This window comes from Cebus imitator, unplaced genomic scaffold, assembly GCF_001604975.1.
Source record: "Cebus imitator isolate Cc_AM_T3 unplaced genomic scaffold, Cebus_imitator-1.0 Scaffold709, whole genome shotgun sequence".
Lineage (NCBI taxonomy): Eukaryota > Metazoa > Chordata > Mammalia > Primates > Cebidae > Cebus > Cebus imitator.
This window is the reverse complement of record NW_016108024.1, coordinates 134,533-152,223: the sequence shown is the minus strand read 5'-3', so window position 1 is coordinate 152,223 and position 17,691 is coordinate 134,533. Positions and strand designations below refer to the sequence as shown.

The 17,691-nt window shown below is 45.0% G+C and overlaps 2 pseudogenes; both read right to left on the bottom strand.

The window, feature by feature from the left end:
* Nucleotides 1–1,012, bottom strand: part of LOC108296395 — a 2,092-nt pseudogene extending 1,080 nt beyond the window's left edge.
* Nucleotides 1,013–13,975: 12,963 nt separating this feature from the next.
* LOC108296398 lies at nucleotides 13,976–15,706 on the bottom strand (annotated as a pseudogene).
* Between the last annotated feature and the right edge of the window lie 1,985 nt (nucleotides 15,707–17,691).

Genomic DNA, 17,691 nt, shown 5'->3' with positions numbered 1-17,691 from the left:
AAAAAAAAAAAAAAAAAAAAAAAAAAAAAAAAGGTCGTGAGCAAGCACCTGTATTTTCTTAGGAAAAGTAGCACTAAACATCATGGTGTGATGAATGCCCTTTGGTAGCATAGTATCTTGTGCAACTATACAACGTATCTGAGGTCAAAATCCCATATCCAACATCCTATCAGCTTCATTCAACACTAAGTATTTGCAGAAGTCTAATCCAATCTTTCCCCTTTCCATCATATCCACTAGATGTCCTGGCATGGCTACTAACAAGTGGCATCCATGTTCTAAGTCCTGAATTAGCTGACCAATATCAGCAACACCATAAACTACACAAGGACAAACTCTAGACTGGTATGAAATTTTTCTGGCTTCCTCATAGATCTGTACAACCAATTCTTTTGTTGAGGCTAAAATCTAGGAGACTGAGTATTGTTCATGGCACCCATACCTTCCATTTTCCTTCACAGCCTTCAAAGCTTCTCCTGGGCCATCTGTATATATCCGACTCAATATGGGTAAAAGAAATGCTGCAGTTTTCCCAGACCCTGTTTGGGCACAAGCCATTAAGTCTTTTTACCCCGTAATAATAGGGGTAATGTTTTTGCAGTGGAGTAGGATGAGTATAGTGAGTAAGCTCAATGTTCCCCATGATAATTTCTCCTATGTTAACATTACTGAAATTTTCAATATGTGGAAGAGTTACTGCTGGTTGTCTCTATTGGTACATCATCATATTTCTCAAGGTGAATCCCAGTGTTTCCTCCAGAAAAGAGTACCTGCTCCAAGTATTCAGTTGGTGGAAGTGGTTTTGACCAATAATCTTCATCTGAATTGTCACACCAATGACTGTGTCTACTTTGTTCAAATTTGCCAAAGCCAGTTCTGTCACCACAACTGCCAATACCATCATAATCACTCTGTCCACAACCATCAGATCCTCCCCTTGATCCACTTCCACCATCACTGAAATAATCAGCCTTTCCTCTTGAATCTCAAGACTCAAAACTGCTATGTGCATCCTTATCTTTGCTACAATTCCAACCTTAACTGTCTTTATCTAAGGGAGTTTCAGGACTGAGGTAATCTTATCAGCTTGTAACAGGCACAGAAATAGTTTGGCAACTTGTGACAGACTTACATTATCCTGTGACTTTTGTGGTGGCAGTTTTTAAAAAACAGGATTTTGCAGGTATGTGTAAAATTTATAAGTATGGATAATAAACATTTGTTTTCCCTATTCTCCCTGGAGCTGCCCAGATGGCTGTAATCAAGCTTTGCTTAATTGTAGCATGTCTGGCAGCCTTGATGTGGTGCCTAGGTAGGAGTTCAGAAATGCAGCTGCAGAGCAATCAGAGTTGGGGGAAGGGATCAGCTTGCATGGAGGGGGTTTTCTGAGGCAGCTTATCCCTAACATTCCAGCCTATTAATAAGTAATAGAGGAGGGGCGCCATGATCTTTTGGCTGCTTCTTGCTGGATGGGGCAATGTGTGGGGAGAGGCTAGATTATAGGGATTATGTTTCCTGGAACTGTCAGTATTCTTGGAGGAGCATCATATCTTGTATTGTTTCATTGGTGAAAGCTTTAATACAGTTCTATAAAAACCGGGTGAGGAGAGGCAGGGGCCAAATGCTAGAAGGAGGAAAAGGGTTATGGTAGGACCCAGGAGGAGCAGTAGCCAGGGTGCCCAGGAGTTACGGAACCATTGGGGCCAGGTGAACTGACAATCTTTAAATTTTTGTACTTGGTCTTTGAGCTTTTTGACAACATCTCGTACTAACCCAGATTCATTGAGGTAGAAAGAGCATTGTTCATCTAAAAAGAGGCACAGACGTCCTTTCTCAGCAGTGAGGAGGTCTAGACCTCTGTGATTTTGTAGGGTGACTGCTGCTAAAGGGTCCAATTGGTTTTGGAGGTGTGTGACAGTCTTCTATTTCTTCTAAGGACAATTGGAAATCTTGGGAGAGTGAGTGAAAATATGATAATGAGGTTTCTAGGCTTCCTGCTCCTAATCTGACAGTAGTTGTGACTCCAAGGGCTACTAATAAGGGAATGAACTGTATTGCTCTTTCTGAGTGAGCGTGTAATATAGCAGGGACAGGGAGTTCTTGGTTTGGAGAGACAAGGTTAATGTTGGTAGTACGGTAGACTAGGGTGCAAGTACCTGTCCAGCTGGTAGGGAGATAGAAGTACATCATGGATCTGCAGAGAAAGAAGATGCCTGCAGTGTTAATGCAAACAGACAAATGGATTGAGAATAGGTGTTGGAGTGTGTAAGTTCCTTGTTTGGAGGGACTTGTTTCAGCTTCAGCAACCCAGAGTGAGGAGGAAAGAGAGACCCTCTTGAGGACTCCTGTCTGAAGAAGGGGTGTCCATGTTTGAGAAGCAAGAGGGGAGGTAATGCAGAGGGGCTAGGTAAAGAGGCCATTAGCTTCAGAGGAAACTGAATAATCTACTCGGAGTGAGGTATGGAAAGAGGGATGAGAGATCGTTTGAGTTGAGCCACAGGCAGAGGGAGAGATGGTGCCTACGTGTATGTGTCTGTTGGAAGAGGTAACACATAAGGGGACTTGGCCAAGTTTTGTGGTGTGGAGGGTTATGGGATCTTGGATGGCAGGGTGAGGGAGTTTTGGCCTGTTGTAATTGGCAGTATATGTGGGGAGAAGTTTGGTAGGTCTGTTAATTAAGGTAGTGGGATAGTTCCCAGTGAGGGTGAGGGCTGTGTCTACAAAGGCAGAGCCCTTTCAGATGGTGTATGAAAGGCGAGTGGGAATATGGTCCCAGGGCTGAGAAACTGGGATGGCTGAGTAGGCAGTAGAGGAAAGGGAGAAACAGGTCCAGCAATGGGAAGCAAGTGTAGAGTTGGAGTGCAATAACAAGGACTGAGTGAGAATGAGAGATTGTTCAAGCCTTGTAGAAGTGAGAAAGGACTCGGAGGGAGCAAAGGCAGTGAGACTGACTATTAAAAGGATTAGGAGCTTGAGAAAGAATCAGAGTCTGTATCTGGGGGAAGTAGTTTGTAGGGTCTGTATGGGGAGGGGGAGGTGTTCTCTTCTAGAGGGTCTATGAGATGGCTCATAGCTCCCATGGGTAGTCAAATTTCCCTTGCAAATGAGCAATGAATAGGTGAGCTAAGATCTTTCTATGCATGGGAGTGGAGAGAGAGGATAAGACTTCTAATATTTGGTGTGCTATGGGAGGGGGAGGTTGTTCCTCGTCATGAGGACTTTGGTACCTGGAGTAGGGGCAGAAGTGATATATGAAGGAGTTACTGCTCATGGGTCTTCCTCAGAGACAGACGTAAGGTGGAGTTTGGTTGGATTAAGGAGGGTGCTGGAGAACTGGCGGAGGATGGCAGTTGGTAGGTCAGTGGGCACTTCAGGAGCTCCTTTTAATCTGGAAAGCTGGTACAAAGAGATAGGTCCTGAGAGTTTAGCTGTGGTGGGGATCATGAGAAGAACTTGAAAGGGGCCTTCCTACTTTGGTTTAAGGCTTGCTGGGTTAAGAGTTTTTAGAAAGACATGTTCTCCTGGTAAAAGGGTCCGGTTGGTGGGGCCTTCATGGGGCTTTGGGAGGGCCTGGTCTGCTTGTTCCTAGAGGAGATGGTGATGAGGGAAAGTGTTGGGAGGTATTCTTCGAGCTGAGAGTTAGAAGTGAGACTGTTTTGTAAGAGGAAAGGGCATCCATACATTAACTAAATGGGCTGAGGAAGGAGGGTGCTTTTGGGCTGGATCTGATGTGAGCTAGGGCTATGGGCAGAAGGGAAGTCCAGGGCTTTTGGACTTCAAGATTGAGTTTGGTTAACTGAGTTTAAGGATCCCATTTGCCCTTTCAACTTTTGCGGATGACTGGGATCAGTATGGGATATGGAGGCGCCACTGGATGCCAAGGGACAGAAACTTGTTGGGGGATAAAGCTAGGGCCGTTGTCTGATTGTATGGAGCACGGGAGACCAAATCTAGGAATGATTTCTGTTAAAATAATTTGGGAGACTACTGCAGCTGTTTCTGAGGAGGTGGGAGACGCTTCTACCCACCTACAGAAGGTGTCTGTAAGAGTAAGGAGAAACTTAGTCTTCTTAACAGGAAGCGTGTGGGTAAAGTCTATTTGTCAGTCTTCCACTTGGAGTGTTCCTCTTAGCTGATGTGTAGGAATAGGAGGAGAGCAGAGAGCCCTTTGGGAGGAAGTGACAGAGCATATATGACAGTTTGAGGTTATGTCTTTCAGTGAGGTAAATAGGTGGGGGAAGATAAATAAGGGCAAAGGAGTAGGTACGGGGGCATGCACAAATATGGAAGGACTGGTGAAGAGATGATAGAATTTCTTTGGTTTGTGCTTGGGGGAGGATGAGTTTTTGATCTTTGACTATCTAGTTCCCTTGGAAGAAGGTCCCTTGTTGTAGCGGTGAAGGTTTTTCAGCAGGGGAATATTGGGGTTGGATGCTGGAGGTAATAAGGAGGAGAGAGGTAGGGGTAGAAAAAAGGGAGGCTCCTTTTGCTGCCTTGTTGGCCTTTCTGTTTCCTCGAGATCTCATCTGACCCTGTTTGGTTTCCTCAACAGTGTATAACTCCTGCTTTAGCCGGGAGGTGTGCAGCTTGGAGGAGTTGGTAAATAAGGGGGCCATTAGTGATGATCCTTTGGCAGTAAGAAATCCTCTCTCTTGCCAGATGGTGGCATAAGAATGGGGAATGTGACAGGCATATTTGGAGTTGGTATAAATGTTGACTCATTTGCCTTTGGAGAGCGTTAGGGCACTGGCGAGAACTGTAAGTTCTGCCTTTTCAGAGGAGGTCTCTGGGTGTAGGGGTTTAGATTCAATTGCTCAGTCAAGGGAGATGATTGCATACCCAGTGACTTTACGGGAGTCAACTGACTTGAAAGAGGAGCCATCTATAAATAACTGGTGGTCAGGATCGGGGAGAGGTTCAGGGGAGATATTAGGGAAATGAGGCTGTAGGTGATCAAGGATTTTAGCACAGGAGTGGGTGGGAGAGGAGGAAGATACTGGAAGCAGAGATGCAGGATTGAGGGGAGCACTTTTGGAGATGCAGAAGTCAAGGTTTTCAAGAAAGAGGGCATGGAGTAGTTGGATATGAGAAGGAGAAAGTGTGCTCAGTGCTTGGCAGGAGACGAGATCTTGTAGATTATGTGGGCTGTGGACTGTGGTGTCTTGACCAAATGTTAGTTTCTTGCTTTCTAAGCCTAGGCTGGTAGCTGCTGCTAGGGTTCTGAGGCAGGTTGGCCACCCTCAGGTGGGGTTGTCTAGTTGTTTAGATAGGTAAGCTATGGGAATGAAGGAAAGAGGACTTCCTATTTGTTGGCCAAGGATACCAAGGGCTATCCCATGGTTTTCAGCTGTGTAGAGAATGAAGTGCCGAGAAATGTCAGGCAAAAACAGAGCAGGAGGTTATGAGGGCAGCTTTAAGTTTATGGAAACTAGGGATTATGCTGTGTGAAGGATTTAGGGGCTCATTGAGAGGGCCTTTAGGTGCTTCATAGAGGAGCGGGCTAGGGGGGCAAATTTGGGAATCCATATTCTGAAGAAGCCTGCTAGTCCTAGGAAAGAAAGGATTTCACCTTTAGAGGTGGGTGGGGACAGGTTGTGTATCAGTGCTGCCCATGCTGGGGTCATGGCTTGGGTCACTGGGGAGAGCTGGACTCCTAAGTACATCACTGTTGGAATGGAGAGTTGTGCTTTGAAGGGGGAACCCCTATATGCTTGATTAGCAAGAAAGTTTAGAAGGGTAATAGTGTGAGTCTGAGAGTCCTCTAGGGAGGCGCTACAGAGGAGGAGGTCATCCACATACTGGAGGAGCCAGCTAGGGTAGAGGTCTAGGGAGGTGAGGTCCAGAGCTAGAGCTTGCCCAAAGAAATGGGGGCTATTTCTAAAGCCTTGGGGGAGGATTGTCCAAGTAAGTTATTTTGACTGGAGGGTTTGAGGGTCAGTCCAAGTGAAAGCAAAGAGATCTTGGGAGTCAGGGTGAAGAGGAATGGTAAGAAAGGCATCTTTTAGTTCTATTACAGTGTAATGGGTTGTATCTGGAGGAATAAGGGAAAGGAGTGTATAGGGGTTGGGAACTACTGGATGGATGGGAAGGACTGCCTGATTGATAGCCTGGAGATATTGGACTAGCCAAAATGAGCCATTGGCCTTAATGACAGGGAGTATGGGAGTATTGTATGGAGAAGGAATTGACTTAAGATGGCCTTGCTGAGAGGAGTCTGTTTACAATGGGTTGTAAGCCTTTTAGGTGCCTTAATGAAATGGGATACTGAGAGACACTAGGAAATCTGGAGGGCTCTTTTAGCTGGATTTTGATGGGATCATAGTGAGCTGATAGAGAGCGGTAGTGGTATCCCACACTATTGGATTAACAAGAGAAGCAGGGAGTGGATATTGGGGGGAGGGGTTGAGGGCTGGTCTGGTGGCAGAGCGAAGTAGGAGAGAATCTGGACGTGGGGAACAGAAAAAGGTGGTGGAAGCTTTGAATTTGGTTAGGAGGTCTCTGCCTAGGATGGGGATAGGGAAGTGAGGTATGATAAGGGAAGAGTGTGAGAAAACAGTATCAAATAGGGAAAAAGTAAGAGGTCTGGTGGCACGTGGGTGCAAGATAAGCCCGTCAACTCTCACAACTGAGACCTGAGAGGGATGAGTGGGTCCTGAGAATTCAGGCAAAGCTGAGTATGTTGCTGCAGTATCAAATAAAAAAGAGATGGGCTTACCTGCTACTAGTAGCATTACCCTGGCTTCAATGCACTGATGGCAGATGGGGCTGGGGGCCCTGAGCCTCATCAGTCTTCAGCACTAGGCCAAGGAGCTGCAGGAGGGCAAGTGATTGTTCACTTTTTGTTTTGTTGAGTGGGTGGTGGCTCTGAGGTGCAGGCTTTTCTGTCCGTGGTGGCTCTGAGGTGCAGGCTTTTCTGTCCATCTGTTGAGAGGACAGTCAGACTTCCAGTGGCCTGTCTGCTGGCAGACTGGGTAAGGACTTTTCTGCACTTGTGGGTTAGAACATTGTGGGTAACCCCCCATATAGGCACCGAGGAATGAGAGCTAACCAGAACCCTGGCATAGTTAGGGCTTGAGGAATATCTCACTTTATAGTGTTACTACTCAGCTATTTCCTTTTATATAATCCTTTACATAATCATATATTAGTTTATAGAAATAGGGCTTGAAGGCTCCCTTTATATAATCCTCTATATATAATCATATAATAGTTGATAGTATGAGTGCCTAAAGAATATTTCCCTACATATATACCTATAATTATATCTTAGTTCATAATCGGAGGAATGCCTAGAGTGGACACAGTACAGAACATGAATTGTGGAATAAGCAGCTTATAATCTGAGAAATGCCTAGAGCAGATACAGTGCAGAGCATGAATTAAGGGAAAAATAGTTATACCAGGACAAGAATCCATGGCCCAGGCGGCAGCGTTCAGTATCGTAAAGATACCCGCTGTATGGCAGGCTTGGGGTGGGAGCCACTCCTCCTGATAAAGGAGTTGTAGGACCTTGCTCCAGTTCTTGTGGAAGGCTGCCCTCAGAACGGCAATCCACCTTGGTGACTGTGAACTTTATCAGCTCTTGCTACTGTGCTGCTTGAAAAGCATCTTCCCATAGAATCCATTGGAAGCTGCCAGAAGGTGGCGGTAACCTTGACAGCTCTGCCACTGCTATATGACTTAAAGCATCCTCCCATAAATCTTCTTAGAAGTGGTTTCCCATAAATAGAAGTATCGCACACTGCACCCTCTTCACTTTGCACGGCCCACCTTCAAGCCTCGGTGACCTAATGGGGGTGGACCCCTTACTGCACATGGCCCTTGCCTTCGTGGGAATGGGCCCCTTGCTGCGCGCTGTCCACCTCCTGGCCTAGGTGACCTAATGGGGGTGGACCCTATGTTTTATTGCTCACGACCCTATCACCATCCTTAAAGATGATTTCACTCACTGCCCTACCCCCTAACCTATACACAATAAATACTCATGCTTCTGGACATTTGGGGCCTCGCCTTGCCAGCCGCTCACCACTTATAGGTGGCGTGGCCCCCCGAGCCCAGCTGCATTTTCTTTGTACTTCTATGTCCTGTCTCTTTATTTCTTGGATCCTGCGCCTCAGCACAGCATAAGGCTCACCCCACGACCCTGTGGGGCACTCAGCCCTATAGGACATGCCTGTGCCCAGTGGCCTTCTTTGACATATTTAAAATAAGGCCCATGAGGGCCACTGCTATTGGGTCTTTTGTGCCCTTGGGTACTATGGCTAGGCTGATGGATAGCCACAGTTAGAAGCTGATATTTAGGAGGATCTCTTTGGGCTTTATCTAATTTATTCTGCTCATCCCTATTATTGAAGACTTTGAAAGCCACATTAAGGAAGTCTTGTTGTGGGGTTTAAGGGCCAGCTTCAGCCTTTTTAAGTTTGCGCCAGATGTCGGGGTCAGATTGGGAGATAAAATGGGTATTAAGAACAATAATTCCTTCTCTGGAGGCAGGGTCGACTTGAGTATATTTTTGGAGAGCCCTAAGGTGGGAAAGGAATTGGGCAGGATTTTCATTTGCTTTTTGGGAAATTTCTTTGAGTTTTTCAAAATTTATGGCCTTATGGGCATCTTTGTTAAAGCCTGCACTAAGGCAAGTAATCATACGGATACAGGATGCCTGGCCGGGGTCTGTGGGTTGGTACTCCCAGGAAGGCTCTTCCCGGGTGTAGGCTTAGTAGAATCTTGCCAATGAAGATCATCGGCATGTGCCTGGGCTGCAAGCCACACTCTTTCCTTCTCTTCCAGAAGGATGGTAGAAGAGAAGATAGTATAGAAATCATGCCAAGTGAGACTGGGTGAAATATTTAATTTCTTTGATATAAGTATCAGGATCAGAGGAGAAGGACCCTAGACATTTTCCATCTGGGAGAGATTGGAGAGGGAGGAGGGGATGTGGACACAGACGATTCCCTCAGTCTCTGCTACCTCCCGAATAGGAAGCAAGGGAGCTGGCTGCTGGGCACGTTGGGATCAAGAATGGGTAAGGGGTGGAGATGGGGAGGACTCAGAGTTTGAAATGGGGTGGTTGGTAAAAGGGGGAGGAAGTTGGAGAAAGAGAGGGAAAGGTTGGAGAAAGGGCTGGAGTGGGGGCATATGGTGGAAGATCATGATGCTCTGGTGGGGTATTATGATGTGGTCGAGGAGGAAAAAAATCAGCAAGGTCAAAGGAAGAGGACTTGTTGGCTGGGGCTGTGGGGAGTGTGGCAGGAGATGAGTTGTCAGCTGGGGCTGTGGGGAGAGTGACAGGAGGAGAGTCAGATTTGGAGTGAGTCAGAAGGATTTGGAAAGTAGAACAGGACTGCCAGAGGTAAGGATGGCTATGGAGGGTGAAGAAAGCCTGAACATAAGAAATCTCAGACTATTTCCCATTGCGATGACTAAAGTTGTCTAAGTTTCTGAGTATATTGAAATCAAAAGTGCCATTTTTGGGCCATTGGGAGCCATTGTCTAATTTGTATCGAGGCCAAACGGTATTACAGTAAAAGATAAGTCTCGTAGGACAGACTTCTGAATGGAGGCCAAGAGTATTGAGATTACTTACACAGGAGACACTCAAGGGGGTAGTATGGAAGGGTTAAACTGACAGGCTCCTATAGCAAATGGGGTAGGGAGGGAGAGGAAGAAGAGACTGCTGATTGACAAGGAAGATGGGAGAGGTGGTCTCTTGCCCTGTGAGCCTTGTCTGGAAGAGAGAAGGTAGCCACTGAGTCAGGTGTCCCAGAAATGGAGGAACCGGAGGCCTGGAGGTCAGAGGAAGCCCTTGGCCCAGCGCTGGGTCTTTCAGGAAGGCAGAGACGGTCAAGGGTTCCAGGTAAATGGCAACAGTCTCTCTTATCCTGACGGAGGCTCTGATGGATGAGGTCACCAGCAATGGGAGAGTCTCGGAGATCCTCCGAGTCTTTGGCAAGTTTGGGAAGGGCAGGGTGGCCAGGAGATAAGTGATAGAAGGGCGGGGAGGGAGAGAGAAAGAGAGAGAGAGAGAGTCCCTTATGGATGCCCTGCCAGAGCCTACCCCTCCCGGGTTTTGGCACCAATAATGTAAGGTTAGCTCAGAAAAAGGAGAATAGACCCAAAGTCAGGCAAACAAGTTTTATTAACCTGCCAGGCTGCCTCATAACAATCAGAGGAGGCAGCCCCCAAGCTTACAAAATGAGGGGTTTATATGGGGTGAGGAAGGCATAAGGGAGTTTGAGGACCGAGGGAATCTTATCAGCTTGTAACAGGCACAGAGATAGTTTGTCAACTTGAGACATACTCACAATACATTATCCTGTGACTTCTGCGGCAGCAGTTTTAAAAAAACAGGATTTTACAGGGATGTGTAAAACAGGAATTTACAAGTATGGATAATAAATATTTGTTTTCCCTGTTCTCTCCAGAGCTGCCCAGATGGCTGTAATCAGGCTTTGCTTAATTGTAGCATGTCTGGCAGCCTTGATGTGGTGCTTAGGTAGAAGTTCAGAAATGCAGCTGCAGAGCAATTAGAGTGGGGGGAAGGGGTCAGTTTGTGTGGAGGGTTTTTTTTTGAGGCAGCTTTTCCCTAACACCTTTCTCCTGTTAAGTGTTCAAACTATGTTCAAAGAAGACATACACCGAGCTGCAACCAATCCAGCTGTTCTGTACCTCACTTCCAATTTCTGTACATCATTTCCTTTTTTTTGTCTATAAATCTTCTTCCACCATGTGGTTGCACTGGAGTCTTTGTGAATCTGCTGTGATTCTGGGGGCTGCCCAATTCACAAATTGTTCATTGCTCAGTTAAACTCCTTTAAATAGAATTTGCCTGAAGGTTTTCTTTGATCAATGATTTTATGGTTCAGAGCTAGTGGTTGCACAACAGATGGATATGTAACTGATCTTTGTTTACTCTGAGGTGCTCTCTGTTGTTTCAGCGAATAGGCTGAAGCATGAAGTGCTCTATAACATGTGCTTCCAGTTCTGTGGGGGTAGGGGGACACAGCTGCGCACAGCTGGAACTTCTGGCTTATCCTCAAATACTCCTATGTCAAGTGCAGGCAACAGTCCTGATGAAGGTGGCTAGGAGTAGTAGGAGCTCCTAATGAAATGTGCTGAATTCTTTGTGTGGGATTGTTGTGGGGGCGGGGCAGGTGCTGCACCAGCCCCTTGGCTTAGATAGACAAGAATATGAACTGTTGCCTTATCACAACCCTGTTCCAGAGCTCATGACTCCTAGATGAGTCACACACTGTAGTCTAACTCTGGGTCACATGTGGTTGAGAGCCTTGGGGACTGCTTAATTTGTGACTCTCCATGAGAGTGGTTTTGGGGCAAAACATCATCACTCAGCTGATTAATACAGATAGTTTCATAGCTTCCCTGTTCTCCAATGTGATATCATTACTTCTTTGAGTAAAAGAGTGGTGAGTCTGCCTTCGGGCCTGTGTGTTGGTCATGGTGATATCAGCTGATTGGGTCAGTTGGACCTCAGGCACTGGGGGAAGTGGTCAGATGTCAGCAGATTTTGAATAGGGTAGGTAGTTCTCTAACTCCCCAGCCCCTAGATTGCTGGGTGGGCATCCTGTATGAGTCCTGATGGAGCTGGGTTGGAGGGTGGTGGGGCTCCTCAGGTGCTGGTTGTGATGGTAAGGGGGAGGCTGGTCCCGGGGTTACTGGCTAAACTCTTAGGTAGGGTTAGGCAGAACACTTAGGCAGTGAGAGCCTAAGGAAAGATCACAGGCTTGTGGGGGTAAGGATTTTAGCAGGGCTCTGGGCCACACAAAAAAATGGTCATGTAGGGGTCGAGTAGCTACACTGGAAGCCACAAGGCAGCAAACCCTATTTGGGAGGGGATTTTGGGGGTGGTGAGTCATGCAGAAAGCATTCTGGCTGCCTCTCTGCAGGGCAGCTGCTGGTATGCTGGAGGCTTGTGCACCAGCTTAGGCTCTTTGTTTCCTCCCCCAGCTTGGGGGCAGTAGGGTGGGGCCTGTGAGGGCAGGCATTGGCAGAGGGCCTATCAGTTGCCTCAGGGAGCTCCACCCCAAAAAATGCGGAGCTTCATCTTATCAGAGTGATCATGTGGGGGTTGGGCAGTTACCCTACAGGACCGAGCAGTGGGTGGCCAAACAGTTAGGGGAAAGGGGAGCCTGCCTGCTGAAGAGCAGAGTGAGAGATGGTTCTTGTTTAAATAAGCCTGTCATCTTTCTACATAGGGCAGATGCATAAGTGCTCTGTGCTGAAGGTACCAGTGAAAGCAATCAGGCTCTTTGTTCCCTCCCTAGCCTGTGGACAGCAAAGGGCAGGTACCATGGCCACAGCAATGGAAGAGAGCCTGTGAGTTTCTTCAGGAGCTCTACCCCAGAGAAATGCTGAGCCAAGACTGACTGGAGTGCTCAGGCAATGGTGAAATGGCTGTGCTGTAGATCCCATTTGGGAGGCCCTGTCAGGTAAGGAGCAGCAGAGAAGAGGCCTGCAGTCCATCTGCTCATCACTGTGGATGCAGTCTCTACCCTAGGGGTATATGAAAGAGCCTGTCCCTTCTTGTTGGCGGGTCTATGCAAACTGGTGCCTGGGTGCTCAGTGATCCAAGGTCCTTGGGGCTTCACATGACCTTGAGTGATGGCTCTGTCCAGATTCCAGGTGTCTCTGTGTCAGTTTGGAGACCTGGGGGGTTGTGAGGATCTCCCGTTCCTAGGATTGCAAAGGTCAGTGGAGGAATTGTGGGTCCCTGGGGCTCTCTCTCACTCACCCTTTCCCTGTGGTAGTGAGCTTCCCCTGCCTCTGTGCCAATTCCGGGTGGGTGGCTGCCCTGCTTCACTCCTCTCTGTTCTCCGTGTGTCCCATTACTTCCGTTATGAGTCCCAATGTGTTCTCCTGGATGATCCATTTGAAGAGCTAGTGTTCACTAGCCATTCTGTTTCATCCATTTAGAAAATTGATCAATTGGTCACCAAAATAATGTGCAATTTTATAATATAGAAATGTTATAAACAATACAGGTGGTAATATAATAAAAATAGGTATTACTAGCTAAAACAAAACAAAAACAGAATAGGTATTACCAGCTAAAACAAAACAAAACAGAAAGTCTCTTCTACCTGGAAATTTAAAACTTCTTTGAAACAAGTTGGCTTTTCATGAGAGCCAAGTGCACTATCTGCCTGTTGGTGGGTGGGGGAAAAGGGAAGGGAGAGCATTAGGACAAATACCTAATGCATGTGGGGCTTAAAACCTAGATGATTGGTTGATAGGTGCAGAAAACCACCATGGCACATGTATGCCTATGTAACAAACCTGCATGTTCAGCACATGTATCCCAGAACTTAAAGTAAAATAAAAAATATATTCCCTAAAGAATTTCTTGAAATAATTATCAATCCAGTAAGAATGAGCACCCTTAGAGACCCAGATTGGGATCCCTAAGTATCTCTTTTCCCCAAAGGAATGAGGGCCTGTTCATCAAATTGCTGATATCAGGGCTAGAATTTATTTTCATATCGAATACAAGGAGAACAACTATATACCAATAATTTGGAAAATCTGGAAGAAATGAACAAATTCCTAGATATATAACCTACCAAGATTGAACCAGGAAGAAATCCAAAACCTCAGCAGACCAATAACAAGTAACAAGATTGAAGTCATAATAAAAAGTTTTTCAGTAAAAAAAGAAAACAAGAAAAGAAAAAGCCTGGGACCCTATGGCTTCATTGCTGAATTCCACCAAACGTTTAGAGAACTAAGATCAATCCTAGTCAAACTATTCTGGAAAATAAAGGAGGGAATACTTCAAAATCCATTCTATGAGGCCAGAATTACCTGATACCAAAACCAGGCAAAGACACATTAAAAAAATTAAAAAGACGAGCAAGAAAAATACAGGCCAATATCTCTGATGAACATTAATACAAAAATCCTCAACAAAATACTAGCAAACTGAATTCAACAATACATTAGAAAAGTCATTCATCATGACCAAGTAAGATTTATTCCTGAGATGCAAAGTGGTTCAACATACACAAATCAATCAATGCAATACATCAATATCACACAATGAAGGATGAAAACTTTATGATCATTTCAATGGATGCTGAAAAAGCATTTGATAAAATTCAACACACTTTCATGATAAAAACCCTCAAAAAACTGGGGATAGGAGGAAGATACCTCAGCATAGTAAAAGACATGTGCAACAGACCCACAGCTTGTATCATACTGAATAAGGAAGTACTGAAAGCCTTTCCTCTAAGATCTGGAATACAACCAGGATGCCCACTGTCACCACTGTTATTCAACATACTACTGGAAGTCTTAGTAAGAGCAGTCAGTCAAGACAAAGATGTAAATGGCTTCCAAATTGCAAAGGAAGGAGTCAAGTTACCCTTGTTTGCAGATGATGTGATCTTATAGTTGGAAAACCTGAAGACGCCACTAAAAACTATTAGAACCGATAAACAAATTCTGTAAAATTACGGGATAGAAAATCAACATAAAAAATCAGTAGCATTTTTTTTTTTTAGTCAAGCTATTTAATTTTCCAAAATACCCCTTCTTCTATGGTAACAAGAGGTAGGTACCCTGGGCCCTCACTCATTAGCACTCTTTGTGCTGATGTAGTTCTGGAGAAGCACCAGCACCTCTACCCACTGGTTCATCTTGGTGACCTTGCCCTGAAAGCAGCCTTTCTTCCCTGCTCCTTTGCCTTCTATGACCTTATCCATCCTGGGCCCCAGGATCTCCATTGTCTCAGGTAGCCCTGCCAGTAAAAAGAGCCCAGCACCTTTCTCATCACCCATGGTTAAGAACAAGAAGGAATCCTCTGACCCAATCTCATTGCATGTGATCCCTCTGCTCCACACTTAAGCAGAGTGATTCAGTGCTTTTTCAGTTCCATGACTTCTCTCCATCCACTTCAGCATCTGCTTCCCAGAGAGAAATACCAGGTTGATCTTATTCCTTTTCCTCTTCTCAGTGTCTACAATCTTAATCACCAGAAGGTCATGGAGATTGCTCATGTACACCCCACAGCACATGTTGGAATCAACACCCTTGATGGTAACAATTCCAATGGGCCTGGTATGATCATCTGGCAGACCCCAGCCTCTCACCTGCTCCACCTCAGCCTCAGTTTTTGTACTTTCATGAGCAGCTGATCTCTGATATTTTTATTCCACTCTGCTCTGTGGCAGTTATTTTCTCTGCATTCACAGAGGGACTTTCCAGCTCCATCACACCCCGAGATCTCCCTAACTGCCAAGATGTTGTCTTTAACTCAAACAGATGATCAGCAACTACTGTGATGAGATGCTGCCGTGAATGCTGCTGCATGTGGTCAAACCTCCACTCCAAGTCTACCCAGACCAGGACTTGTCTTCCAGGATCCAGGGGTTCTGTGTGAAATGATCAGCCTATGCCACACAGTGGGTCACTCTTGGCACAGAGATGTCATTGATTGTATCACTGTCATCAGGCTGTCTTCTGCCCTCAGGGAAAAGCAGCATGTCTTCCAGCACCATGTGAAAACTGCTCAGCACTAGTTTCTTGCCATTGCTCCCTTCTGTCTGTAGCTCCATGGGACCACAGAAGACTATGGTTGTGGTGAACTCCCGGGCATTGTTATTCTGCTCACACCAGAACACACTCATGGCCAACTCCTGGGCATCAGTAGTGTTTCTATATGCCAACAGTGAACAATCTGAAAAAGATATTAAAAAGTAATCTGATTTACAATAGCCACACATAAAATTAAATACCTAGGAATTAACCAAAGAAGTTAAATATCTCTAAAATGAAAACTATAAAACACTGATGAATAAGATTGATGAGATTACCAAAAAATGGAAAAATATTCTATGTTCATGTATTGAAATAATGAATATTGTTAAAATGTCCATACTATCCAAAGCAATCTACAGATTCACTGTAATCCCTATAAAAATACCAATGACATTCTTCACAGAAATATCTTAAAATTTGTACAGAACCACAAGACCCAGAATAGCCAAAGCTATCCTAAGCAAAAAGAACAAAGCTGGAGGAATCACATTACCTGACTTTAAATCATACTACAGAGCTATTGTAACCAAAGCAGCATGGTACTGACATAAAAGCAAACACACAGACAAATGGAACAGTATAGACAACCCAGAAACAAATCCACACACCAACAATGAACTCATTTTTGACAAAGGTGCCAAGAACATGCACTGGGGAAAACACAGTCTTTATAAACACCTCACAAGCACAAGCAACCAAAGCAAAAATGGACAAATGAAATTATGTCAATTTAAAAAGCTTCTGCACAGCAAAGGTTACAATCAACCAAGTGAATAGATACCCCCAAAGAATGGGAGAAGATATTTGCAAACTACCCATCTGACAAGGGATTAATAACCAGAATTTATAAGGAGCTCAAAGAACTCTATTGAAGAAAATCTAGTAATTCAAATCAAAAAATGGGCAAAATATTTGTATAGGCATTTCTCAAAAGAAGACATACATATTGCAAACAGGCATATGAAAATGTGCTCAACATCATTGATCATTAAAGAAATACAAATCAAAACTACAACAAGATCATTTCACCCCAGTTAAAATGGCTTGTATCCAAAAGTCAGGTAATAACAAATGCTGGCTAGGATGTGTGCACTCTTTGGTGGGAATGTAAATTAGTACAACCACAATGGAGAACAGTTTTCAGGTTATTCAGAAAACAAAAAAAAGATTGAACTATCATATGATCCAGCAATCCCACTGCTTGGTATATACCCAAAAGAAAGGAAATCCATATATCAAAGAGACATCTGCATGCCTATGTTTGTTGCAGCAGTGTTTACAATAGCTAAGATTTGGAAGCAACCTAAGTGTTCATCAACAGATGAATGGGTAAAGAACATGTGGTACTAGCCAGGCATGGTGGCTGACATCTGTAATCCCAGCACTTTGGGAGGTCAAGGCAAGTGGATCACAAAGTCAAGAGATGGATCCCCATCCTGGACAACATGGTGAAACCCCGCCTCTACTAAAAATACAAAAATTAGCTGGGTGTGGTGGTGTGTGCCTGTAGTCCCAGCTACTTAGGAGGCTGAGGCAGGAGAATCACTTGAACTTGGGAGGCAGAGGTTGCAGTGAGCCAAGATCATGCCTCTGCACTCCAGTCTGGTGACAGAGCAAGACTCTGTATTGAAAAAAAAAAAAAGAAAAAGAACATGTGGTTCATATATACAATGGGGTACTCTTCAGCCATAAAAAAGAATGAGATCCGGTCATTCACAACAACATGGTCATTATGTTAAGTGAAATAAGCCAGGCACAGAAAGACAAACATTTCATGTTCTCATTTATTTGTGGGATCTAAAAATCAAAACAATTGAACTCATGGAGATAAAAAGTAGAAGAATGGTTACCAGAGGCTGGGAAGGGTAGTGGGGGCATGTGGGGGACATGGGGATGTTTTATGGGTACAAGTTATAATTAGAAAGGATGAATAAGAATTACTGTTTGATAGCACATCAGGATGACTATAGTCAATAATAATTGTACATTTTAAAACAACTTGAAGAGTGTAATTGGGGCTGGGCATGGTGGCTCACACCTGTAATCCCAGCACTTTGGGAGGCTGGTGGATCTCCTGAGGTCAGGAGTTCAAGACCAGCCTGGCCAACATGGCAAAAACCCATCTCTACTAAAAAA